Here is a 7,639-nt window from a genome sequence, read left to right on the forward strand (position 1 = left end):
TCCTTCTTCATTATATTCTATGTATTTCCATCTCATCTTACTTCCTTTGTTTTAAAAAGTTAAAATATAAATAAATACAAATTAAAAGTTACTATTTAGTTTTATTGAGATTCCAAAGAGAGGTCTTTCCAGATTTTTATTTTTATTAGTTATTATAGAGAGAAAGAACAGAGAGAGAAAGAATCTTAAGCAGGCTCCATGCCAGTCAGCAAGGACTTGATTCCATGATACTGGAATCAGGACCCGAGCCGAAATCAAGAGTTGGTCACTCAACTGACTGAGCCACCCAGGTGCCCTAAGACAGATCTTTCTAAATTTATGGGTTTTTTCTATGAGATATCTCTGCTTACCCCCAAACTTTCTTAAAATTCTTCATCAATTTTTTCCTTTTAGATGGAGCCTCTGATCTCACAGATCCATTTTATGTATCCTCAAAAATATTAAGAACAGAAAGAATAATGCTTTTCTATGATTCATTGTGGTTAATTAACATGTGAGGTGTTTTTCTCTTTATTGTTTTTTTGTTTGTTTCATATTTCATTTAAACAAGATTATTTGTCAATTATAGTAGAATTTCTCATTAGTACCTTCTTACACTTCTAGTTCACCTTTCAACTATAAATTGCTTGGGTTAAAGGTTTATTCTCTTTAACAACAGTGTTGAATATTTTGAACAGAATTTTATATAAAAATGAAACCCAATAGTCTGATTTATTAATACACTTTCCAAAGTGAATGTATTTGTTTCTCAAATTATTGGTCATATACTTATTGAAAGGTATATGTTTTTTTCTGGATTTCTATAGTCTGGCTATTATTTTACTGTTTTTATTGAAATAGTAAATAGTTGGTGTTAGATATATTAACAGAACTAAAGTTATAATATTATAAGTTATATTAATATAAATCCATATAAATAAAAGTTATATTAATCATGCTGTGAGGAAACAAATTTTGGTAAGGTACTACTTTTATTTATGGTGCTACATCATAAGCTGCTGATTCCAGGTGATAATTAAAAAATAAAAAGTCTATAGGAATATTTGTAAATAACTCAATATGATCTTGGCTTTTTGTTTTGTAAATTAATTCCAAAGTTCCAGGGAAATTAAATGAAGATTATGAAAAGAAAATGGAGCTTTTTAAAAAGTTTAAAACTCAGTTTGAATTTGCCCCTTTTTCATTGTGAATATTTTTAATAATTTAAGAATAAAAAACATCCTTGATAAAACTAATATGTAGAGTGTGAAGGGCTTGTAATGTTCAATTTCTTTTTTTCCCAATGTTTACTTTTTAGAAAGAGAGAAAGCTAGTGAGGGAGAAGCAGAGAGAGGGAGATACAGAATCTGAAGCAGGCTCCAGTGTCTTAGCTGTTAACAAAGAACCCGATGTAGGGCTCCAACCTACAAGCTGTGAAATCATGACCTGAGCCAAAGTTGGATCCTTAACTGACTGAGGCACCCAGGTGTCCCTTGTAATGTTCAATTTCTTGATCAGGCTAGTGGTTATGTGAGTTTATTCCACTTTGAGAAAATTCATCAATTAGTGCACCTTTGTGTATGTTGTGTTTCAATAAAAACACTCACTTTTGAAATTCCATTTGGTTTGTTGGCAAACAGTCATCACCCAACGATCAGTACAGCTGAACCACCAGCTCTTGTTTTCCAACTTTTCTTGTGGTTGTTGTTTACTGTTCATAAGATTTTTTTTCCTACAAACTTTCATGGTCAACTATATCTAAAACATGTTTCTGATGTTTCTTTAAGAATTCCTAGAACTTTTGTAGCACTTGTGTTTTCTGGTGATTGAGTCGGCTATGTTTCCAGAAACAGAAGTGCCCAGAATGCATCTGGTTCTGTTTTATATTTATAAATTTCAATTTTACTTAAATTTGCATACTTAGTGCTATTTTCAGCCCAGTAAAATTTCCTTCAATTCCAAGTGTGATTTTAGTTTGTATCCCGATTACTTCTTTGAAACACCTGTAATTTCCAGATGGCTCTTTGTTCCTACATCTCTTCTCTCATAATTTTCAGCTCTTTGGCTTGTTTCTGTAACTCTTAAAGAAACTCTCAAGTAGGCTCTTAACATCAGTCATTAAATTTTCCATGAGCTCCTTTTACTCACTGCTGCCTCCCATTTTCATTTTACTTTTATGTCTTTAGTTTGATTTTAATCTTTTAATCTCACCCAGTTTTTTCTTTCTCATCGGTTGTTCATTTCACATGACATTTGTTACCCCGTTTCTAATTTTCTGACAAGTAGAGCAAATTAATTATATAAAACTTAAAATCCTAGCCTCTGTGACTACTAGGACTACTTTTTAATCTCTGTTCACAAGTACATTTTATTTGAAGGCCTACACTCACCAGAATCTAATGTAGTTCCACCAGCCAAGTTGCCTTCCTGCTTCTGACAAGCGAGATCTCTAGCTGGATGCGGAAGATGGCAGTTCATACAAACCCTGGGCAAGAAGTGGCAGAGTGAATACAGTTTCTCAGACTTCTTACTGCATAGCAGACATGTTTGTTTTTATCCATAGCACTCTTCACTTGCTGTTTTAAAATGCGTAGACTTTTCCTTTCTGAACTAGAGATAAACACCAAATTCAAGCATCAGGTTTGCTTGTTGGAATTTGTTTCCAAAACTGATATATGTTTTATTTATACATAATATATTTATGTATGTTTTATTTGCACATATTTACTATAACTATGCATTATGTACATTATTTTAAGAATATTCAAAGATAAATTTAGAATGTAACTAGTAAAATCTAAGCTTTTTAACCACATTTTATGTTTACTCAAAGGTACTCTTATTTACCAGTATTTTATTCAATTCCCACAGTAAAGGTTCTCAATAAACTGGACCCACTTAATCCTTTGTTTCCCCACAGAAGAATTTCCTCCAGTCAAGACAAAATTCCTGTTATCTTTCTTAATGTACCTTTACATGTCTAATTCTATACTTATTTTTCTGGAATGTCTTTCCATTTTCATTGCAAAAATAAAAATTTTGTCTTTTTTCAAAGTAATGTTGAGTATGGATAATTTTATGTAATAATTCTACTGTATGGTTATAATTTCTCTTCTCTGAGTCACTTGCAATGTTTTCTATATACTACACAATCTGGTCTTGCCAGTTATTGCACATTTTATTTCTCATCGATGGTAAAACAGGTCACAATCAACAAGTGTTATTTCTTCAACTTATAGTTTAAATTCAGAGCACCTGTACATGTTTTAGATTAAACACACACACACACACACACACATCATATATATAGATCTAGATGAGTAAGTAACAGCTATTCATAGATAATGATGCCTTACTTATCATACTATTCATTGCATATAATTTACACCAGAAGTTTAGCTAGGAATTTGATAGAATGACTATTTTACCTATTAGATAAATAAATCATATTCAAAACCAACAAATGAAAAGATAATATGACATATTTCCTCTATCTTTATTTATCAAATTTAAACCTCTTATGAATCATTATCTCAAGGTCTTGAAGAAAACCTTGGGGAAAGTGGTGCAGTTCATGCCTATAAACTAGTCAGGGTGGAGCTTCACTTCCAATCCACACCGGAGCCCAGTGGTGAGGGAGCCCTTTCCTTGTGACAGTGCCGTTATGGCACAGTTACTTAGAGATGTCCAGGAATACACAGAAGGAATTTATGAAAGAGTATCAAATCAAAGCAATAAATTACCAAAAAGCAAATATGTGTTAATTTAGTTCCCAATTTATCACTAGAGAAAGAAACAGGGATGAGGCAGAGTGAGAGATGAAGTAAAGTTCCTGTGTTTTTGTTAATCTCAGAATCAAACGAAGTAAAGTATCTTCTCATTCTCTGTGAATTCATTTGTATATCAGAAAGTGACAATTTTAAATTCTAAATTTCCCCTTGAGGCTGATAATTTTATATGCACTGATATAAGCTATTATCTAGATGTAGCTGCTTAATAATATACATATTTTTCTGTTTCTAATTAAAGATTGGGTAAGATGGGGGCACCTGGATGGCTTAGTTGGTTAAGCGTCCAACTTTGGCTCAGGTCATGATCTCTCAGTTCGTGGATTCGAGCCCCACGTCAAGCTCTGCAGAGCCTGGAACCTGCTTTGGATTCTGTATCTCCCTCTCTCTCTTCCCCTCCCTCCATTCATGCTCTATATATCTCTCTCAAAAATAAACATCTGAAAAAATAAAAAGAAAAGTTTGGGTAAGATAGACCTCACTATATGTTCGTTGTAGGATTTTTTAATTACACTGTACTCATGATTGTGTATATTATACACACTACTGAATAATTTAAAAAGCTTTACTTTGTAACCCACAACATAACCCCTTTATTACTTACAGACTCCATAATAAATTGTCTTTAAATTCTGAATTTTTCTCAATATATAATAAAATTCATTTCAAAATAAAGACAATTGGTATTTGAGTGATAATACAATGGCTAACTCAGATCTAACTTTTAACTCACTTGACTTTTTCAAGAAATTATAAAAGTTACATGTACCTAGAAAAATGGAATAGAACACAAATTAATGAAATAAAAACTGGAATTTTTAAATAATTTAGCTGAACATTAGAAGTGGAAAGTCAGGGATAATTGTATCATCCACTACCTACCAAGCAAAAAAAAAAAAAAAAAAATGGTTATCACATTTCAGTGTTTGACAATATCCAAAGTGACTTGCTACCTCTATTAACAACTGGAGTAGAGGGTCTATAAAATATTGAGAAACGCTGCTACAGAGGAATGAACAAGAACCCAAGCAGGCTTAACCCCTTGATAATTTCAGCTCCGTGACATTTTACAAATCACTTATCATGTTAAAGCCTAATTGTTTTATTATCTAAAAGTGAATACAATAACAAAATTTCTCAAAAATTTAAATAATAATTTTAGTGCACAGTATATAAGAGATGCTAAATGAGAATTAGTTCCAGTTACTTTTTTTTTTTTTGTCTTTACATAACACAACTTGCTTCTTCTATCTTCTTAATTCTTAAAACAAAACCCAAAGAATTTTGGAAATGAAAGGTGTTTGGTCTGCATGATTAAAAAACAAGAAACGCCACCTAGGTGATTTATTTCATCAGGCATCTAATCCTTAGTTTTGGGTCAGGCCATGATCTTATGGTTTATGGAATCAAGTCCCAAGTTGGGTTCCTGCTGATATTGCAGAGACTGATGAATTATCCCTCTCCCTCTTTCTCTGCCCCTCTCCAGCTCATGCTCTCTCCTTTTTTCTCTCTCACTCAAAATAAATATATTAACATTAAAAAAAAAAAGAAGAAGAAGAAATGGAAAGATGTTTGGTCCACTTGAAAAAAATATTACTGCTTTGGACTGCTCTCTGATAATTGGTAAAAATACACTTATTATTCACTTCAAAAATATTCTTTTTTTAAAGTTTATTTATTTATCTGAGAGAAAGAGACAGAGAGACCGAGGAGGGGTAGACAGAGAGGGAGACAGAGAATCTCAAGCAGGCTATGTACTGACATGAGGCTCTATCTCACCAACTGTGATTTCATGACCTGAGCCCGAATCAAAAGTCAGACGCTTAACTGACTGAGTGCCCCAATTCAAAAATGCTCTTAATTTTTATACTATGATAAAATTACATTATATACAATAATTTTGATAAAGAATTTAAAAGAAAAGTTACTAAATTTATCCCTAAACTTCACATTCTACTTTTACGTGTTTTTCTTCCCCAAAGTTCCATCCATTTGGGTAGCCCCCACCTGCATCTGTTACTCTTTGCACAAATTGCTGTCTCTCATGTACAAGTGACTGCATTGCCAAAATTTTAATAGTTAAATTCATCTTTCACTCTGAGCAAACATAAGGAAAGCCATAAAGTAAAACGGCACATTTAATAAGAACTTTTGAAATTTAAAGATAATCAGCTCCCCATGCTTCTGTTAAACAGATTGAACCCAAGTGTAAACTGAGTAGCTTTGGCCTTTTCTTTATGGAGCAAGGTTTAGCTATCATACGCCTTTAGGGAACACCTTCATCTATAATCATTTGGAATATGAGGATTTCTGCGTCTGCTCCAAAGTCAATTTCCCTGATGTACTTGGCTCCTGAGTATTACTCATGGGCACGACTTGTACATCTGCTTACCTTCTTGAAAACCCAAAATAGCTGGCCTTCTGGAATATGTTACAAGGGCTGTTTTACTGGCCCAGTCCTCAGAGTGGACAGAGTATGAGAAATAAACATTTCTCTTAACCATCCACCCAAACTCCTCAGTGCCCATTTCCTATTACCTTCAAATCACCACTAACATAAAGCTATTATATGTGAAATTTTCTTATAAATCTTTAAAGGAGATAGAAAAAAGTTACAGTCTATTTTATTATAGGACAAAAACACATTTGAATATTTTTACTGCTAGTTTTCTTGGCCATCCATGCCAAGAGATCCATTCTCATTAAATGTGTCTGGAATTACTTTTCTCTGTCAAGGTCCTTCTCTAAGTTTCAAGATCAGCTATGCTTCCTTTCCTTAGATTTATAGTAGAAAAATTTCTCATAAAGTGTTATCCTCCTGTTTGACTTCTTCAACTCACTGAACCAGCTTAGAGGGATTTAATCTTTATGATCAAAAGCTTATGAAGATGTCTTCCAAAGTGGCAGAAGACCAAATTCAATGTTATATGTGATAAAAGGCAAGTTACTTAAATTTTCAAAACTAATATTTCTCAGATATGTAATGGAAATAATTACTCATCTCACAGAGTGGTGTTGAGGTTTAAGTGAATTGAAACATATAAAGCACTTAGCATAGTCTGTGTTATTGTACAATAAGTCTTTCATCTTAGACATTATTTTGTTATTGGTGCTCACTGTTACTCATTTGACAAATACATAGTGAGTGCCAGTTGTGTGTCAGACACCATTAAGGAAATTGGAGAATCAGTGAGAGAAGATAGGGCTTGTGCCCTACTGAAAGTGGGAGAGAGAAAAGAAAGGAACAGAAAACATAATTCCAGATAGTGATATTGCTCTGAAGGAAGATGAAGCAGACACAGGGTCATTTCATAGTCAGGGAGGGCATCTCAAAGATGTCATTTGGTAGAAGTCTGAATGATGAGAAAAAATACGTCCAGTGTAAAGATCGGTATGAAAAACATTTCAGGCGGAAGGGACTGGAAGGGCAAACATTTTGTAGCTAAAACGAACTTGGCTTGGCTTAGAAACAACAACAAAAGGTTCAATTGCCTAGAACAGAATGAGCAATAGATGATCATCACAGATGAGGTCATAGAGCAGCTGTCTGCTCATCTGGGACCTTGAATGTGATAGTAATAAATATGCAGTTTTTCACTGTCATGAGAATGACCGGAGGGTTTTGACTACAAAGTTACTGAACTCTTTTAGATTTTCAGAATATCTCTGCTGGTCGGGGTGTAATAAGACTTTAATGCATAGCAGCACGGAGGCAGCTTTGCGGATTAGGTTAATTCTACTTTCCCAGGAAAATGAGACACTAGGTTATCAGTTCAAAGTGAAAAGAAATATTTGAAGGCTTTAAGTAAAAAATAAAAATTGTTGAAGATAATTGGCCAGAGAAATATACAAATATTCTGGTTATTTCTAAG

This window comes from Crocuta crocuta, unplaced genomic scaffold (genome assembly GCF_008692635.1).
Source record: "Crocuta crocuta isolate KB4526 unplaced genomic scaffold, BGI_CrCroc_1.0 scaffold1245, whole genome shotgun sequence".
NCBI lineage: Eukaryota > Metazoa > Chordata > Mammalia > Carnivora > Hyaenidae > Crocuta > Crocuta crocuta.